We start from the raw sequence: 20,639 nt of genomic DNA on the forward strand, positions 1-20,639 counted from the left end.
ACACCACAGAAAGGAGTCTGGATTTTGCTCCTTTGCTTGCCAGAGYAAGTCTGGCAAAGCTTTCAAGTTGGCTGGTAAAATTTTATTTTATTTTCCCTGTGTTGTTAATCATCCTGATGACAAGTCCCTCAGGTAGCATCCTCTGTCAGTAAACAAGTGGAAAACAATATCAAATACATCTATCCAGGCACGTTTTGGAGTGAGCAGGGTAGGCCAAAAGACAAATTTATTGGTGGTGCCTAGAGAGACTAATGCTGCTGGGGAAAGCATTTTCAAGGAAATGGTTCCCTGTTTGGGTAATGAGAGCTTATAAAAAGCCATGAACAGCCTGTGCATGTCATTCACTTTGGCAAATAGCTGCAAGATGAGATACTAGAATGAAAGAAATACAGTTTGGGGAAGTTTCAGAGCCAGCTTAGGGCCCTTTGAAGAGAAAAAAATAAAGTTATGTGCTCATCCCTGGAGTCTGGTTTTGCTGGTGACATCTCTCTGACTTGGGTCTTGACAGGATGAAGGAGTGAGGAAATGATGAGAATTCCATAGCTGCTGCCTCTGCTTTGGGAGGGGGCAAAGGTATTTGTTTTCAAAGCACAATTACAATGGACAGGGAGCTTTTTGCTCCACCTCTGATATTTATGGTCATGCAAAGTGAAACAGTAAAAGACACCTGTTGGAGCAGGTCTAAATTTGGAGCATTTCCTTTTAAGATCTTGTGGGCTGTGTAGGGGTGAGTTCAGCCTTCGTGGGTGTTCTGTCTGCACAGATGCAGGTGCAAGGCTTCTCCTAGAGAATATGTTAATAAATCACTGTGACAATTCCAGCTACTTATTACCTCATGTGCTTCAGACAGAAAGGAATACCTCATCTATAAATATATATAGTACTAACATTAGTATCCTTGAAGTAGCAATGCAGTTCTGTTCTAAAGATACTTTAATAAAAAAGAGGGGTTAAGGTGGGGGAGTTTTTTCTTTCTTTTCTCCTTGCATCATGAGAGTAAAAATGAATGGTGTAATATAATTTAAAAAGTCAGCATTGCCAAGTGGGTAGGTAATGGGAGTTCAGGAATAGCTTTGATACACTTGATTTCCTTTCTGTTGCCTTGGGATATTGTCTTTTTATTTTCTGCTGATAATTTGTTTTAAATAAGTGGATCATATATAAGCTCACTGCAACTTCYTTAATGTTTCTGTTCTCTAAAACTGTTGTTCTTGGGAAATTGGCATCTGTGAAACACTCTGCTGCTCGTATGGTGGTTCCTTTTTTTGTTTTAAAATCTATTTCTTGTAGAAAAGCTGAGAATGACACTGGTATAGGCAGATGCTCTACAGTGTGAAGCATCCTAAACTAGATCGGGGCAGATRTCTTCCAGCCATGCTGGTGAAGGAGGCCACCACCCTGAGTTTATGCCCAGCTGGACATACAGTTGAGTACTCCATAAGCAACATGTGTCAAAAATAGCTTCATGACTTCTGATAGATTAAACATCAGGGCCTTGATAATTTGGTTCTCTTTACTTTGTCCCCACTGGYGGGGAATTGGGGGATGCAATAATGCATCAGTAGGAAACTCAGTAGGAAAATCCTTAGGAGCAGTTCAGGACAGASCAGGGAGCAAAAAATCTGCTGGTCTCAGGTGTATACAGAATAAATACACATCCTAGCTTTGATGGTGGTCTTGTCTTTGAAAAATCAGGCCTTTTCACTATTAGCARTTTTTTCTTACTAAGTTTCCTTTGTATTTGGGTGATATTTTAAAAAATACCGTAGAAAGTTGTTGGTTATAACTTATTTTCTCTAAAATATTGCTTCTGTAGACTGATGTATTTTCTGCTGATCCAGATCTGCTCTTTCAATTAGTCCAGGTTTGCTCTTCTCACAAATAAAAATAAAATTTTCTGACTAGCACCCAGAAAATAAATGAGGTTCTTTCTGGCTCCTCCATCAAAAAATAGAAATTTTGTTGATTTAGGTATGTGTTGATTTAGGTAATAATCCTTTTACAGATGCACAAGCCAGAAAAGAATCTGGTTCCCCTTCCCAGAACTGAATTGGTTTCACAGTACTAATAGGAATTTAGAAAGCTGTAAAAAGTTATTTTATCCACTAAAGCAAGCGAATCTGACTGAATCAAAACAGGGGAACTAAGTCTACTGAATAAAAGAGTGTGACTTTTRCACACCAACTTCTCAGACTATAGCCACACTTTTAAAATGTTGGTGTAGCTTCAATCATATTTCTTTAGAATGAGGATTTTGCTGAACATTTCAGGAAAAGATATTGACTTATGAGTTGTTGTTTGAGACATGAGTTGGGAGTAGATGTTCTCAGGATGCCCTGAGTAGATTTTGCATGCCTGTTTGGTTTCTAAGCTCACTAAGAGTAAGTAGCTGCTGTAACTAAAAGGCATTCATTTTCTCGGAAAGTTTGACCTTTTTATTATGCATTTAAACTTTGCACAACTTGCTCTGCTTTTTCTGTAAATTTGTTGGAGATGAGTGTAGCCTTCAACTTCAGAAATAGAGTATTTTTAAAATTAYTTATTTCTAAAATTAATGTAGCCAAGTATAATGAAAACTAATTTGGTGCTTTTATGTGTTACACTTATATAATAAATGTGAATGTAGTATAAAAGCAGTTAGTCAGACATTGACTTTATATTTTAAAGAACATAGTGCTATTACTGATTTTAATATTGTTGCTTCCACAGGATTTTATTGTATTTTGTTGCTGCTATGTTATTTTATTCATTCATTGGYAGGAGGTTGAAAGGAATGTACAGCATATCCAGGTCCTATTTATAAAAGAAAGGTCATGCTGTGTCTTGACAGCTTGTACAGGTAAGAGGTCATGAATCTCAGAATCTGGAATATTAGCAGGAGCTTCTATTGACTCTCCCTATAGAAAGGCTTATTGGCAATGGGTTTCATTTTTCTGCAAGATTCTTGCCAGTGTTCTAGTACACACAGGGCTAAAAGCAGAGAGCTTGAGGCTCAGCATTTGGTTTCTAATCGGCAGTAAATGTATGTTGCATGGATTGTCATTAGTCATTTGTCTGTCTGTCTGTCTGCTGCGGTCTCAGACCAGCACTTAGCCTGTGATTCGGTTTTACTTTTCAGAGGTTTCGAAGGAGGAAGGGATGACTGTATTGCTTGGACACCCTTGARTCCATGTGACTTGGTAAATGCAGTACTCTGCGTGAGTCATTCAGGCTGGACAACACTGAAGTGGAAGCTCATTGTTACTCCGAGCCAGGCTTGGGTCTTGAAAAGATGATAAATGGTCTGTTCATTTTAGAAAGACATCTTAATACAGTTGCCACTGTGTACTTTTTAGCAAGGCTGTGAGTTATCTTATTTCACAGAGTTTATGAGGAAGCATAGCCATCACAGGTTCTTTTTGTGACATGCTTACTCCAGTCGATCCAGGTGTAGCTGGTATGGTCTAAAAGTTCCACTGGATGGTTTGCATAGGGCAGAGACAGAACAATCAATTGCTTACTTTCAACATACATTTTCAGCCATAATGTGTATTCAGTGTAGCTGCCTGKTGAAATGTTAGGGTTTCAGCTTGTGTCCAGTGATCCCAGAGTGACCAGTACGCAACAGAGGGGCACAGACTCCTCATTGTGCAGTTGGGATGGTACAGAGAGAAAAAAAGCCAAAGGTCAGAGGAGTTATCCCTGCTTGTGTGAGCGCTGTCAGGCTCTCCCCTACCACATGTCCGCCATGTGTTCCTCATCAGCGGGATGTGGAACTCCATGACGCAGAGCAGACTGGAATGCAGAGTTAGTTAACACCCGCCGTTGGGGAATTTATCAGCCAATGTGGAATATGGGGGGGGAGGAAACAGCTTAGTTTAAAGCAAAGTAAGGGTGAAATGAGGCATGTGACTGTTCCTCTTCAGTTAAAAGGTCTGATTCTGCTTGGAGATGAAGTTCTGGCACATGAGCCCAGCCAMAGTTTGTGGTTCCCTTACTGTTCTRTGTTACTGGTGCATTTTTAGTCCTTTACATTGCCATGCTTAGCAGAAGGTTTTTGCAGTGGGCAGGAGAGAATACCCCTGGGACTTTTGCAAGGAACTATTCATCTAGTTTATTGTAAGAAACCCAGATTTCGGARAGCCTTTCCTTCATCCTGGTCACCAAGATCCCAAATCACTAATTTGCAGGGACACACAAAAGTGATAACCKCTCCGTTAAAATTAGCTACACTTGGTATCAGTTGAACTAAAGTTGCACAATATTTTTAGTGCTGATTTATTGCACTTAGTTCATGGCTCCTGTGAACTCTAACCTGGATGATTTATTGTCATGCTTCGCACTGTGAAGAATATTGCAAAAGTCATAATGGAAAGAATCAGAATTTACAGTTAGCTGATTGAAGGTGTATGTGTGTTCACATCCTTGTTGGGTTTAGTTTAAAGTTGCAACTACTTTAGTTGCAACAAATATATATATTTGAAAATGTTTCCATTCATTCAGAATACAATGCTGAATTCCCTGTTGAATAGCTGTAGTGTGGTTCTCCCCAAACAGCATTGTGCTGGCAGTTTCTGGAATTACACAGGAAATGAAGAGCATAGCAAACTTTCCTTTCTCTTGCTAAGATGTGCTCCCCAGGAGTTCTTCCAGTAGATCAAGTGAATAGCAGAGATCTATTCCTAAGGGCAGCATGTTTCTCTATGTTTCTGCTTTGAGAAATCCTAATTTTCTCTGGCTTTAAATCCTTCCTTCATCAAATTTATTGCACCATWTCCCTAGCTTGAGAAGATGAGATATTCCTTTTACAAGCAGTAAAACTGCTTATCCACTTTTCTTGGAGATTTCTTGTAGAACTTTCCTTCCCCAGTCACYAAATACTATATACTCTGTTAAGAATGAAGAGGAAGTGGCTGTTACATCTTGACATGTGAACTGGCAATACAGAATGCTGTGTCTTGCCCACTTACTCATTTTGCATATACCTGCATACCTGCATATTGGCCAGCAGCAGCTGTTGGTATTTCTTGGGTTGATCCTCTTGAAATTCTTTAACCTTCTAAAAAGTGTGTGTGTATGTGTGTGTGTATTCATAACCATGTTGGTGGAAGCTCAAGAGTTTAAAAAATCTGRGTCAATCAGTACAGGAAGATTTAAAAAAAGGAATAATTTATGTCCTTCAGACAGAAAAATTTGGCGGATGGACTTTAATTAAACTCAGAACGATGGAAGCAAACCAGTAAGAAAGCAGGAAAATTTAAGTTAAAGCTCAGCTTCTAGGTTTTTTGCATATAAATCATCCAACAGCTGGTGATATTTGCAAGAGCACAAGAGACTCTCTTCTAGTATTCCCTTTGATTTTATTTTCCTCCCTTTGCTTTATTATTCCCAAAGTGTAGCATTAAATATAATTTCAGGGGCTATGCRTGTCCTTAACTTCTCAGTCCCATCTCTATGGTACATATGTTCATATATGTGTACATATATGTGTAATATATAGCTTTGTTCACTGATGCATTGGCACAGCATTTGTAGAACAAGTATTTTTTTTTTTTTTGGTTGGTTCCCCCCCCGCCCCCATGAGCTACATTATTTCTGAAAAATATCTCTGATATTCCCATTTCTGTGACTTTGAGCCTTAGCCAGGTAGAATAGTAATAACAGAATCATGGCCAGTGGTGCCATAAATTTTAACTAAAGTATCGAGCAAGAAGTCTGATTTCTGTTTGTACTGTTGTTAGAATATTTATGCAGGGCTGGTCTTTCAGCAAGTGTGATTATTTTCAGTGAGGCCCTCTCTCCATTCTTGCATTAGAATGTGCTGAGGATGTGTGTGGGGAACRGCACCTGACAAACAGCAGCCAGACACAAGGAAAAAAATCCCTTGGGAATGAGACTTCTTTTTGTGGCCATTTTTCACTTCTAAGGCCACTTGAAAAATAYTGTTCTTCAGGTAGATCTTGTTCCTAGATCCTTTGGCTAGCATTTGGGTGCCTGCCATTTTCCCAGACCAAGGAGCTACTGAAGACTTAAGCTTTTCCAGTAGGAAAGTATGCAAGTACATACTTTGCAGCACCAGACGCTATTGAAAGAATAATGGATCCTTCCCACATTCAACTCTATTCTTCTTGCACGCACTCCCAGACCTCTGGAGCCACTGTGCTAGCAAATGATTACATTCTGTTTTTCTTCCGCCGGTCTTGCTAAACAAAATGTTAATGAGACATTGATTTATACAATTCAAATTCCTATATTAAGTCAGCATACTTAAAAGTAGCCTCTGGCTATTGAGGGGATAGGTCAGTGAGACAAATTGGTGCTTGCTGGTATGTTTTTCTATATCTTACCCTTTGAGAAAATAGGGTTTATGTCAGATTTAAGAAGTTGCATGTGTTTGTTTTAGATGTACCCTATCATATTGTAGCTTTAGGACACAGGATTCTATGTGTTTTCTGATTTACCTTATTATATGAAGGAAGCATACTGKAAGCAAACAGACTTTAACATTTTGTTTTTGTATGTCCTTGATATTTGTTTGGAAAAAAGTGTCACAATACTAGAGATATTATGTAGATTCCAGGCCTTCACATGTGATAGGGGTAACCTCATGCCTGGGGTTAAAAAATTACTTATCTTGTCACAGACAACATTGAATTAAAGGGTTTGCAGAAAAGTTGTCCGACCTTACTTCTTGCTAATTTGTGCTTCTCTTTGAAAAAAATAGAAATGTTAATCTGTTTGTTGTAGAGACCAATTAAAATAAGGAACCTTTGTGTTTACAGAGGATGAGTTCTCRAGGAGATCTGGTGCTGGAAGGGATAAATTTCATATGAATTGGCATCTTACCAACTGTTTGCATTAAGAGTGCCTGGTAATTAATACACAAAGAGATCTCACCTCTCCATTTGGCTTTATGGCCTTGAGAAATCCATTTAATATTAGTGTCTCATAGTTTCTTTTCTTTTTAAAATGAATGCARTGTTACTCTCCTGTCTCACAGGGACATAGCTTGTGAACATTTATGTCAATAACATCAACATAAAATGCTGCTCTGAGTATGGGGTATAAATCGTTGGCTTTCCCACACTTTGAGTCAGAATAGTACTTGTTAAAATGACCTGCAGGAAGCAGYRGATCTAGCACCACCTCCAGCATGARCTACAGGTCAYGTTTGAACCCAGATTTTCARTTTCAGCACTTGAATTTCTGTGTGGCAGACGTCTGTAGTATTTATTATTGTGTAGCGTGTTGTGTGTAACATTGTTATGYACTGCTATTCTTATTACTCCACTGTCTCTAATTCCCTTTTCAATGGACTAATTCTCCTTGGGATTTTTTTGTACAAAGGCACTGGRCATGCAGTGAAAAATGAAATATATTTTCTTTTACATCAACAGGCCACTCTTCTTGGGTGTGCATGGGTTTGTAGATAGGTGACTGCTTGCATGCACACGAATTTGTTTTCCAAATGCTGGCTTGATTCTGGCAGGGCTGGGTGATGCTCCTGAGCTGACCCCCAAGTGCTCCAGGCTGGCAGCCACACCGCTGGGTGGGTGGAGCAGCCCCGGGACTTGTGCATCCTGCAGAAGTACCAGAAGGACTCCTTGGGARGMGCCAGTCCAGCTGCAGAAACAGTAATATCATCTGGGCTTTGTCAGGCCCATATTGCTCTGCATAAAGGAAAAAAAGTGATGTTTACATTTCTTCAGTCCTTGCATTTGTTTGCTGCTCTCCGCTTCCAGTTTGGCCACCTGATGGCAGCTTTTAAATACTGTGATGTGAACTGTGGTTTTGTTACCCATATGTACAGCTTTGGTCAGCACTTTCAGGATCTAGCAGAATACAAATATCAAACAAGAGTATAATATTTTATAATTCTTTAAATAGTTTATTTTCACAGTAGAAAAGTGGTTCCCTTTAGAAGCTGATCACTGCAAAGACTAACTGCTTTCATTTCTCCTAAACATTAAAAAAACATGACATCTATTTTTGCAAGCAATCTGTTGTAAAATARCTTCCAGGTTGATTTGGGCAGCTAGATCTGCTTCTACCCTTTTTTAATGACAGTTTTATCCACAAACAGAAAGAGTGAATATTTTCTGAATGACAGGTTATGGTAATAAAACAAGGTAATACTGCCCTACTAAATAGTGGCCTCATAAAGGTTATGGGCATAAACAAAGTTATTATTAACCTGTAAATCAATAATGCCATTGATTGATTGAACAGCAGAAATGCCAACTCCAGAGCTGAAATAACCTTGCAGTTCAGTAGCCTGCTGCAAAGAAGTGAGTCAATTTACCTGCTCCTTCATTTCTATGTTTTGAAATTGCAACCGATTGATTCACCATCAATGAAAGCATATGAACTTGTTCATATGAGAAAGGTGTGAAGTACTGAATATGAGCGATAGATYATTGCAAACTGCAGCACAATAATTTAAAAGTTCATTTCACTTTGATACTCTGTGCTTTGACTTCTTAATTTTTCTGCATGAAAACATGTTGTGTTCACAGTGGAARTGACTCACAAGTTCCAGTCAAGACTTCTGGAAGGCTTCAGTCTGCTACCTGCYATATGCTTGCATATCTTCTGCTGATTTCACTGCTCTTCCAATGGCAATAAAAAAAATTGTCCGTGAGTGTTAATTCATGTCTCAGTGGAAATATCCAGAGTCTTAGGTATCTTAGGATATGGCTGTTTCCTAAGTTCTAGATATGCTGACATGTAGCTGGTAAATGTTTCTRTCATTGGGCAGTGCCTGAAAAGTTGTTGTATGGTGAAGAGGTGAAAGCTGAACTGAACTGCTCAGCATCCAAAGGCTTGGGGTGAGCAGGGGTTTTGGGAAGGTGATTTGAGGTCACCACCAGTTGTGTGCTATGTACACGGGAGAGTTTAGGAGAACTGCAACGTATGTAAGGGAAAGATCTTGAACCTGTCTTTGCAAAGGCTCATCTGRCTTCTCTGTGTAAGTTTGCTTGTCAGAATTGTTGAGCCCTGCTTGCTGAGTGGAGCATGCGTAGGGAGAATTAGATGAGGTTMTAAAGTGCAGAAAAATTGATGAGCTTCAGAATTATTCATTCAACGTAGGCACTCACTTGAACTTGTACATTGGGTCTAAAAGTGAGAAATAAAATAAATCTGTTATTTRCACTCACAGTTGAATGTTCATTCCMARAATTCTGGGATGTTCTGGCATTTAAATCTAGCATGAGGAAGGACAAGCAAAGTGTACTCATGGAGATCTAAATACAGTGGGGGAAAAAGGTGTAYGAGAGCCCATTCTTTGTGTTCCTGTTGGTTACCTTTGGAAAAAATGTCATCCTGCCTGCCACTGTTTGTGTCCATTGTTCACATCTCTGAGGAATTCATGTTGACATCCTGTTGAACAGTAAGACCCAAAATTGAGGTTAACAGTTCTCAAAAAGCAAGAAGCCAGTGTTGTCCTGTGACTTGATCATATTGGGCTTTTTTGCTAAACTAAGATTTTGACCACTTAGGCATTTTTAGGACTCTGAATACTGTTCATTAGTGTAGTTATTTCATTGCTGGATGTCGGCATGTTTTTGTGCACTGCTGTCAGTTCTCGCATTGTTTCAAAAAGCAAGGTAATTCTCGTTGCCAGAAGTAGAACTGTAGTATGGTATGTACTTCCAGAAATTTCTTTGTGGCTTCAGTTTGTGTTTGATTTTTGGCTGGTTTGCAAAAATACATGATCCAATCAATCCAGTCATGTTTTTAATTGAAAGCATGCATAGTTTGTGTATGTTACAAAAGCATCCTTTGCATGTAGGGAAGAGCCCATGAAAGTGAGAATTCCTACTTRCATCTGGCACAGAAAAAAGTTTAGGCAATTATATTGTGTGTGTCCACTGTGTATTTTTTTTTTCTTTTTTTATCAATGTACGTCAGAGGTCCGAACACAAATAAAGCATGCTATGCAGACTAATTAAATCAATGCCTCTGTGGAAGCAATTTAGTTTCTGGAATTGCTCTTCTAAATCTGAGATGTAAACAAAAACCTAGTTATTTTTATATCATTTCCCTTTGCCTCATGTACGTGGTTCTGGAAGTTGAAGAGTTATATGTTTATGCCTCTTTTTACAGCAGAATATTTGTGTGGCTGAATTTTTATTGWGGCATAATTCCTGGTTTCCTTAAAGCTGAGCAAGATTACTGTACAATGGGAACACACATTAATTTGAGTTGCTGTGAAAGGCTGTTCACGTGAAGGCTGTCAAGGCAGCAAATTGTCTGCAAGTGTTTTTTCATTAAGAGTTGTTTGCTGCTTCTGCAGAAACAGCTGCCTCAGACAGAGAAAGTTGAATGGGGAGCTTTTCCTGAAAGAAGGGTGTGCAAAGGACAGTGTTTAGGTCATGGGCTCTACCTCTYCCTCTTTCTTCTTTCTCTACCTACCTAGGGATGATACAGGTGCCATACATTGGCTTCAGTTTGTTTCAGTTTAGTTGTTGTAGTTTTCTCATAGACTGTGAGCTCATTGTGCTGGTTCCTTGAAAATGTAGAACACAGATATTACTTGTGTTAAAAGTATAGAATGTAAAGGACTGTACACGTATAGATATGGTCCATGCTCCCATTAAATGTGCAATTCCAGCTCTTGAGRAAAACAGCTATTTTCTAGTGAGGTCCAATATAATAATAAAATCTGTTTGTGAAGAGTGCAGCTTCTGCAGTGGGAAGAATCAGTCCCATGTCTTTGCAGTGCTAAAACTCCCTTTTATTTTTAATACCAAAKTATTTTGAGAACAGAGCCCAGAAGCATGGAATTTTTAGAAGTAAACTGTTTTTTAAGGCTTCCTTTTCATTTTTGTTGTGYTTATTGCTTCTTACCTCTCTTTGCATTTACTTTTTTTTTAACAGTCTCCGCAAAAGCAGCCATTGTAGACTTGGGCATTTTTTATATTAATAATATAGTCTAGTGGGTTAGCATAGGTCTTTATAATTACAGATTGATTCTAATACATTTTTTTCATTATAAACTAAGGGCAGGACTGTACATGAAATCTCTGTTATTGTATTTGTGCTTTGTACTCATGCACTTGTTGACTGTTTTACAAGCCAGTAACGTAGTAGCCACAGGCTAGGAAGCTTGCCCAGAAATCTGGCATATTTAATTAGTGCTAGTAAACAAGCAGACTTTCAAATTTAATTTTTCCTTCTTTAATTCCTATAAACCTCAAGCCATTTAAAACTTAATTTTGACACTAGTTTCGTTTATGCAGTTGGATAATACTGAAACAGTCTACAACCACAGAATGGTCCCAGTCTTTTCCAAGCAAGAAGGGAATAGAAGTTGTTTTGTTTTAATAGTATCTGAGGTTGATATAAAATTGTAAATTATAATCTTCAGGTCATCCACTACCCATTTTCTTTTTCTTTCTGTTAGGCTAAATGTTTTGAGATGAGGAAATTGTCCTGCCATGAGTTTATCTTTGCAAAGGACAAGGATTGGATTTGTTGTCACACTGGTTTTTGTACAGAGAGCTCTTCTAAGAGCAAATGATGGAACATCTGAGCTCTGGTACTTGCCATGGCCAGTTTATTGCTTCTAGGCTATGAGGTTTAACTCACTGCCYCAGGTGGCATAAACAACAGAGGGTTCATTTGCTCTCTTCTCACTTGCTTTTCCACACCAGTTTGGGATCTGTACTGAAAATGGTTCTCTCCTGCTGCCTTCACTATGAGGGACCACTAAAGTCGAGGTTAATGACATTTCTCCTATCTATTGCATTGCTGAAGCCACTAGATCTCCAGACAAGTAATGTGCTGGTTGTCATAGCAATAAAATATGTGGTAATTTTGGCCAAAAACAGGACTTCATAACTGCAGCTAAAATTTGAAAAAATTAAAACTGAAATTGTGAAAACACACAGATGAGCTAGGTTTCATTAGTTGTCCAAACAGCTTTTCCTTCAAGAATGTGTTGGAGGGGGTTGTTGTTGTTTGTTTGGGTTTTTTCATCTACTTATGAAGGTAGCTCTCACCTTAGTATGTGCTGAAGTGAGAAACTTCACTCTAGTGTGTGTGAAGTTTCTCAGTCAGCACTAACTGTTCAAGGGAAGGGAGGAAACCTGCTCTAAGTACCATCTCACTGCATTGAATTCACCAGGACTTTCTTCTGCAGTATTTTAATTGCTGTATGATCACTGTTCCGAAGGAGTAAAATTCTTCCAGCTCAACCTTAAGCTTTCATTCAGGTGCTACTAATGGGTGAAAGCAGAGAGACACTTTTAGAAATCCAGCTCTGTTCTTAGTGTAGTGTATGTTTTTGTTCAGCTGGGCTTAAYKCTATAGARCTATAGAGCTCCAACTTTAGCATCTTCCTGAAAGCATTTTAGTTGCAGTTCAGTTCAGACCAGTAAGTTCAGTTTCTTGTAGTAATAAGAAGCAGCAACTTCTGTTATAGTTATTAACAAGTCTGGAAATTTTAAATCATGAGTAATCTGGTCTAACCAGAAACTAATCCACTGTGGTTGTAACCACTGTAATTACTTCTTTAAAAAATGCAAATTTGGACATTGGATGGATGTTAAGGTCATCTTGTGGTAATKATAGTTTTCTGTGTTTAGTCTTTTTTCTCCCTGATACTTATATTCATCATTCMATGGCATTYCTAACGGTGTTTTGTGCAATGACARTGAGCTATTAAAAGAATTCCTCATAAACTTCTTTGGGACTGAAAAGATGAGAGATATCTGTCAGTGGCTTCAGTCTGACTTCAGTTCTCCTTTGGCTTTTGATTCTGCTGTCACTCTACAAAAAGACTGTTACACTTGCTAATTTTAAGGCATTCTTTTAATGATGTTATTGTTTGATACTGTCAAAGTATTAGTTGATAAATAGTATTGATTCTTTTAAACTTGAAAAGGGCATAATTATATCTGTATTTCTTGCRTGATGTTCTTATTACCTGGGGTATTTTTTTACTGCAGAACTGGGGTGTACCCTAAAGTTGATGATGTCCYAAGTTCTCATGGCTCTTACTGTCCTGAAATCTCACGGTTTAAGGTTGATGTTGCTTTAAATCCCAGCTAGAATGTCTCTGAGGATGTATCTGAATACACAGGCTGAGTCATGACTTCAGTATAACCAAGTCAGGAAACTCCTCTGTTTCCCTGTCGGGAAGCAGGATTCACGAGTCTGAGTGCTGATTCCTTAGCAGAAGTTCCTCTAAGATATGTTTTCCCTTTATATACCTTTACAGTACTGCCGAGATGTGGAGCAGCCTGTGACCTGCCAGTCACAGTCAGCGTTCCTCCACAATRGTGGCAGAGCCAAGTGCCCATTTTGATTTCTGCCTCTAATAAAGCTGTTCTCATTAGCTAATTAAATATTTGACACTTGTAGTTGTTGGGATCTTGTCAGGATGAAGAGTGGTTACTGTGTCAAGTGCTAAAGTGTCCAGGTTCCAGTGGAATAGAGATGTGAATAGATATGGTAATAAAAGCTTATTTTGAATCAAAACTGAGGCAGAAGCAGTAGTTGCCAGGGGAAAATAAAAAAAACACACAGGTCAAAGCATCGGCTAAGGAAGTTACAAATCCTCAAGGAATAGGAACAAAATATAATTCGTTTACAATAAATGAAGGAAATGAGGATTGCCAGGTTTATGGCAAAAGGGCTGGATTTACATGGGCTRGATTTGAGTAGATTTTGGTAATTTAAACCATAACACTTAAATTTTTTCATGTTTGGACTCAAAGCTCATGTCTTCTYGCTTTCTAGACTGTAAGTTTTGGTGGGAGGTGGGAGCCAGATGCTGCTTTGTCTAACATGTAGTCTTTTCTTCTTCACTTTTCTTCCCTCTGACCCTCAAGACCTGCTATCAGGCTTTTGTCAGATTGTTCTTCAGTCTGGTGAAAGTTAACTGTTTTGAATGCAAATATCTTCTACAGAAGGACTCACCTTCCATCATGAAAAGCCCATTAGCTTGTCAGGCAAAGATCCTAGCAAAAKGATATGTGTGATCAGCTATGGCCTGTGCATAATGACAGGTTTAAAGAGAGATTTTTAATTGCAATAAACTGGTGGTRCAAAAGCAAGTGATTCTCAGGAGGTACCTGGGCAGCAACTCACAATGGGAACCACAAGGATACGTGTGGCAGCTTCAGTTCGTTCTGTTCCTGGGCCCTGTGAAATACAAGAGAAACATTTACACKTACTTCAATTTTGGAGAGGTTTTTTGCTTACGCTTTTACTTGCAATTTAAGATTAGGGGAGGAAGAATTTCTTTGTGTCTATGTTTTTCAGTAGCTCAAAGGTATGCTGTCAGCTTAAACTCCCAAATTTTGCAGATCATATATTCTAAGTAGGACCCACCTCACCTGGAAAGTGCAGAAGGTCTTTAGAGCATTGTCAAGCAAGGCTCACACTGCTGAGTACAGTTTTGTTTGCCATTGAGTCCAGGCCAGTGTCATGAAGAAATTGTGTCAGCCTTGCTGTGTTTAAGCTATAGACCTGCAGCTTTGACCTAGTATTCAGTTTCACTGTTTCCCATGCATTTACTGTAATTATTTAATTTAAAAAAATATATCATATGTCTACTGCTTAGCCCTTTGGGAACTGATGTAGGAGGGATCAGCAGGAGCTGCTGTTCTTCAGTAGTCTCTATACAATCCTCCAGCTCCAGCTGTTTTCTTAAAACTTGTTCCTCTGATGTGTTGTCATCCTTTCAGCCCTGGTGATTTTAGGGAACAATTATTTACTAAGGTGAATTTCTATGAAGTAGGAAGCAAAATGACCTGAAAATTGGAAATTATTAGGGTTGCCAGGTGCAGACTCTTAGTTCTTTCTTCTTCTTTAGCAAAGAAAGCATTTCCCAAAGCTCGATTAAATCTCTTAARTCGCAGTTTAGCCCAGCATAAGAAAAATAAGCTCAAACACCAGATCTGAACTAAGTGACTAAGCCATGTCCCGTTGTGTTGGAATTGAATTGGTTATAGCACACAATAATCTACTTTATTGTCATCCTGGCCTTAACTGTAGCATAAGATGATTACATTGAATGTGTATAATAATAAGGCTTACACTTTGTATATAGTCCTTTAAATATTTTGGCAGACCATAGAAAGAACCTTTACGTGCAAGGCTTGATTAATCCTTTTCCTCTGTGTATAGAACAAGTAGCTGCCAGAGCTCAAGGGTAAAACCTATTAATAATGTCTCCAGCAGTCCCCGCCCTCCCTCACAGTGTATTCTCTTCTGTTCACACCAAACTCTAGGCTTATTATCATTTTGGTCTCTCTCTTTTTCTTTCCCAGTTTCTACATAGCAGTCAGGGTATTCTAGCAGAATAGTATCTAGTATAAAAGTGTCTAGTATAAAATATTTGCATGAACTCTGTTTTTCCAGTGACAGGGAAAGAGAAAAGGGGCGGCAGTATTGTGGGCAGCCTGGCCCCTGTGTTATTTCCTACAGCTGTTCACACTCAGTTTGGTAGAGAAGACCCTTAGAACCAGGTTTAGGGAAGTGTTTTCACCAGCAGCTGTGTCTGGTGTGCTYCCCGGGGAATGCACATGCATCCAGTGACGTGGCCATGCACCCCCAGGGAACACTCCTCAGACTTGGGTGGGTGAGGATTTAACTGTTGTTCTCCTTTTCATRTGAGGAAAATGAAGCAGGATAAGAAAAATACTTTTTGTAAGTTCGTGGGATGACATGGCTGCRCAGCCATTGGCATCCTTGCTCTTCAGCATCTAAGTCCAAAGAGGTGTTAATGTTAAAACACAGCGTTGTTGCCAAGAAAACGACTCCTTCTACAGGGAGGTCACACTGGCTTATTGTAAACCATTACTGACCTTGAGCAAATATTAATCCTGAGTTCTGACTGCTAACCTAYACTCTTTATACTAGAGAAAATGATTTAATACTTGGCTTTCAATGRAAGTTAGTTCCTTTACCAAAAAGTTTTCAGCATGTTTTTGTCAGAAGTAGGTTCAGAGTTTGTATTATAGTCTCATGGGTGTATTAATAACATAATGCAACAAAGAAAAATGGCATGTGGTGAAGGTTTTAAGTGAAAAATATTTATTATTCAGAAGGCTTTCAAGCAACTTAGGTCACTAGATCAATAAAACATTTTCATTTGGAAAGTACTTCCCATTCTTGGTGCAGTGTCTCTTTAGCAGCAGCAGCTGTGAGGATGGATGATGGGTAGTTGTTACCAGAACTGCAGTGGTCTGTCCTCTCTTGCCAGGTCCTCAAGGGACCAAAGCACATCTTGCCCTCCTGTCTTTTTAAATAAAGTTGTTACAAACCTGGAGGAAGAGGAGCAGTGAGGGGGTGCTCCTGAACGGGGAAAGAGAGGTCAGGGTCATCCAAGGCTCATGGCATGTGTTGGRAGACACATCGTAGTGGCCTGTTCTGCCTTGAACTCTTGGGGTCCCATTGCTGAGGCGTTCCTCAGCCAGAACTGAAGCAGTTCCTCCCAAAAAGCAGCGTTCTCCGRTTCCCCTGTGCCCACGCTCCTGTGCAGCGGCGGTCGAAGGGCGCAGGGGAGGGTCCGGCCGGCGCCGCCGCGGCTCTGCAGCCCAGAGGTGGCAGCATTTCACCGGTGGGCAAAGGAGACCCGGGATACAGTGGGGACATTCATTTGGCTAAGTGCTTTGGGATCTTTTTAGCCAAAAGCACTGTATAAAAAAATAAAAAAAAATTAAGGTCATAAGGTGTCTGGGATTTTTGAAGAGCCAGTGTAACAGTGGTCTTTTATTATTAGTGAGTTTACAGCCAAGAGCTGTCCCGTAAATGAGCAATGCGATTTAGGGATTATTTTTTTTTCCTTTAAAAGCAGGAATGCTTGAAACATTAAAGGTGGTCTGGCAGCTTTTGCTGTGAGACTTCTCTTCATGTTGATCTGTACACTGGCTTTGTATCAACACGAGAGCACCACGTTCTTGCAGACAGGCAGGGGTCAGCGCTGTGTTTGAACTGGACCGCATGCTGCTTCATGCAAGAGCACGGTTCGTGGTGTGGGGGACAGGGAGAATGTGATAGAGTGTTTGGCTATATGGACTATGTGAGCTACATGCCATTAGTTAGAAAAGATGCAAGTGTGGAATGCATAGTTTGCACTTAGCATGCTGTTAGTTGTTTACTTTGGAAGGRCAGGGAGGAAGATGAACTAATACCCCATCAGCCCACAGTGGATGTAATTCAGGTATCAGTTCAGGAGCCAGGTTAATAGCAGATATGATTAGATTTTTATTGTGTCATTGCTTGGATTAGTGTTAGAGTACAGASAGCCTCAGGTMCTTGAGCTTATTTAAAGACCTTCAWATTTTCCGTCAACAGCTGTATGAAGTTAAAGGGAAAGAGGCCATGGGATTTCTCTTTCTCAGCTAGTTTATTTGTGAGGTGGTGAGGTTAATGTGGCAATATCCCATGCTTAGTAGAGAGGCTTTTTGGCTTTAAGCATTGTGTGTGCTCCCTTCAGATTTATGATTTTGACCCCAGCCTGGCATTATCACACTGTCAGTGGGAGTATGGAGCTGGTTGGAACCTCCAGCTCTTGGTGGTAATCTCTCTTAATTAGTTTACAGTTGAAACAATTGTCCGACTTTTTGCCTTTAAACAAGGGAAGTTTGCTCTATCAGTGGYTGATTTCCCTGAGGGAGGAAGTCCTGAGGGGGGTTATCAGGGAAAGAAAAGCTCTGGGCTCCACTTTCAAAGCAATGCCATGTATGAAGCATGCATCAATCCTGTTAGTACTGCTTATTATTTCACAATGGCGTGTCAGGAATTACAGGCACAGACCTTTCTAAGGACTCTTGCAGACCTTTATGCACTCTCATCCTGAGTCAGGATTTTGAGGAATTATGTGCTAATAAAAGCTAATTTTACACGTTAAATTGCATTCTTTGAAATTGCTCTTTTAATTGCTGATCTTTCCCTGACTTCTCCACAGATCTCTCCTAGCCTTCTCATTGTCGACTTTCTGCTGGGGAGCCCTCTGTGCCTCATCATTAGGACTAAAATCTGCCATCAGTTAACACTGAGCTTATAACTGGAAGCAGCCCCCTCCTTGCATGGGAGCACAGACAGTAATAGAGGCCATAGTGGCAGCACCAAAGGGAGTTTTACTATATATTTTAATGACTTGTACTTGATTACATTTGCTAGATTGAACCAAAGTTCATTTAGTAATTGGTATGATTCTTACAGAGTACACGTTTGACATTCCTCCCTCATTAAAGATCTCCAACAATGGCTGTTGCAACTTTCATCTCAGGGGTGACCCTCTCAGATATATATCCAGTCTTTTTCTTTTTGATAAACCACCCAACCCGGCATTCATTAACACTTAACCATCTGCAGCCAGCCCCTCCTAGTACCTTCTCCCTTGCTTTGATGATATAATTAAAAGCCCTCTGTATTATCTCCCTCGGAGCAATAAGTCTAGGTGCATCAGCTCCTGCATTGTTTGTTATTCGATTCTCTGTATCAGCTGTTCCTTGCGACGGGCTCATTTTTCATATGTTGTAAAGATTAGCTGATGGAGTGRGAGATCAGAGGCATGAGATGGGAGTGTGGCTTTCAATATTAGTAACCAGATGCTCATTTGAAATGGTGATGGAGTTTGCTCTTATCTGTTAGATTATTTGGCTCCTTTGCTTTTACCTGAAGATAAACTGGTTTAAGCACTAGTCAATGAAAATTAGCATCATCTTTAGTGSCTTGTTATGATAGAGTGCTCTTATCAGTCTGGTTTAGTGTGGCTATTCTCTCCTCGAGTCTGGTTTACAGAAATCWCAGCTTTGTTTATGCATGTGCCCAAACTTGCCTGTTTGACCTTTGAAGCTGTGATTATAATATTAATCTATGGGACTATTCTGTTGCAAATCACTTAGGTGGTCTGTATTTCAGAGGATTTYATTGTGGGACCTCCCTCTTGTCCAGCATGATGTTCCATTATTGTTAGTATATTCTATATTGAAAGCTAACTCAGACTGGTGTTTCAGTACGTCTTGTTGTCTGGCTGCTTTTTGTGGGTTTTTTTGGTTTTTTTTTTTTATGTGTGATGGAGGATCTGGGATAGCACTGTTCTACTATTTGTCCACTTGCACTGATTTTGTATAATTTTTTGACGAAGTTGCTTAGCTACAGAAAAACTTGGTACAATGCTTGCATGCAGATACAAACTTCAGACCACAAATCCTCAGTGTCCTGCGGTGTAGCTAAATAGCGTTATTCCAGTTTGCAGGTGGGGAGACTGCATGTGTCAGAGCCACACAGACACTGGCAATAGAACCAGCATTTTCTGGGGAGTTCCTGTTTTACACCCTTGCTTGATGCCTAGCCCCTGCAGCCTTCCCCTGCCTGGTGTTTAAAGGGGGGTTGTGAAAAACCTTGAATAGGAAGAGAAAAAGCTGGTTTTCTGGCACTAAAGAAATTTTGTCTTGTTTATCATCTTCAGGTTAGAATTGTATTTTTTCCTCCAATTTCTGCCTCTCCTTCCCATGTTGCATCCATTTCTATCCTTTTGCGTGTTCACTGCCTTGTTCCATTGATTTATTCATTTTCCCAGTAAACAATTATATTTGTTGCATAAATACAAAGAAACCTTTCTTAGAGAAGTTAGGAAATTTCTCCCTCTCATACATACACAAAATGTGGAAACCAGTCTCAGAATGCAGAGCAGGAGGGAACCTGCTGACTTTCAACTGCAAGATCTCATTAAAATTAGTGGATTCCCTATCCTCTTTGCATAAGGAACATTGCTRTTTGGGCTGACTTCCACAGCAACATCTGGGCCACTGATAACATCAGTACTGGAGCATTGCTAGGTGAGCTCATGTTTTGTTAATGAAGTAATCTACTGAAAGTGCATATATCATTTTCTAGTACCACATACTTCACTGCAGAGTGTTGTACTACTATTATAAGAGTTTTCCTTTGCAAATGAGACTTAAGAATTTTGTTATAGTCAAAAACATGCGTAGCTTCAATTGAATGGCATGCTTGAGAAATGCCACATAAGTCATGAAATGCTGAGACTTAAATACTTTGGTAGTTCAAAGCATTAACTGAGAAACGAACTGAAAAATGGCTTACTACAACACCTGATGGTTTTGGTAGCTTTGGTGTTACTAAATATTTGGTGTGATAGTACTRATTTACTATTTATATTTATATATATTTGCATGCCAAATGTGTGAGTGATCCTTCTGCTGAGCTATCTGCATAAAATACAAGTGATCATGATCWCAACCATCTGACTTTAGCATGTTCTGGAATAAGCAAACAAATTGGGATAGAGTACACTGATAAAATATGTTCAAACTTAATTATGAAATCCATACATCAAAGGAGGAAAAATTGAGACAATTTCAAGTGTGGATTGAAATTTCTGTCCTTGATAGCCTGCGACCATGAGTGCAGTTACAGATGTCTTGAAGCCTCAGCATAGTCCCTGACTGTTGTTGTGTTTTGTCATTTCTAATCTGCAGGTTAAATATTCTTGTGGCTTTTGTGTTTTGGGAACTGGTGGTGAGTGTTCAGACAGCCAGAATGCTCTCAAATGAGGCCACAGATTTGTGGAAGGGAAAGTAATATTGGCCTAAAATATCTAGCTGGTTTGAGACAGGTTCCAAAAAGGGTTTCCATTATCCAAGTATGGAGAAAGCATAAAGAGAAGCAATAGA

At 39.5% G+C, this 20,639-nt stretch overlaps 1 protein-coding gene across 1 annotated transcript in view; it reads left to right on the top strand.

Moving 5' to 3' along the window:
* The window catches only part of EIF2B3 (eukaryotic translation initiation factor 2B subunit gamma), a 95,273-nt gene that overhangs the window by 25,893 nt on the left and 48,741 nt on the right, over positions 1-20,639 (top strand). The gene's annotated exons all lie outside the window — the stretch shown is intronic.

Source organism: Malurus melanocephalus, unplaced genomic scaffold (assembly GCF_030028575.1).
Source record: "Malurus melanocephalus ecotype Western Australia unplaced genomic scaffold, MMel_1.1 scaffold_28, whole genome shotgun sequence".
Classification (NCBI taxonomy): Eukaryota; Metazoa; Chordata; class Aves; order Passeriformes; family Maluridae; genus Malurus; species Malurus melanocephalus.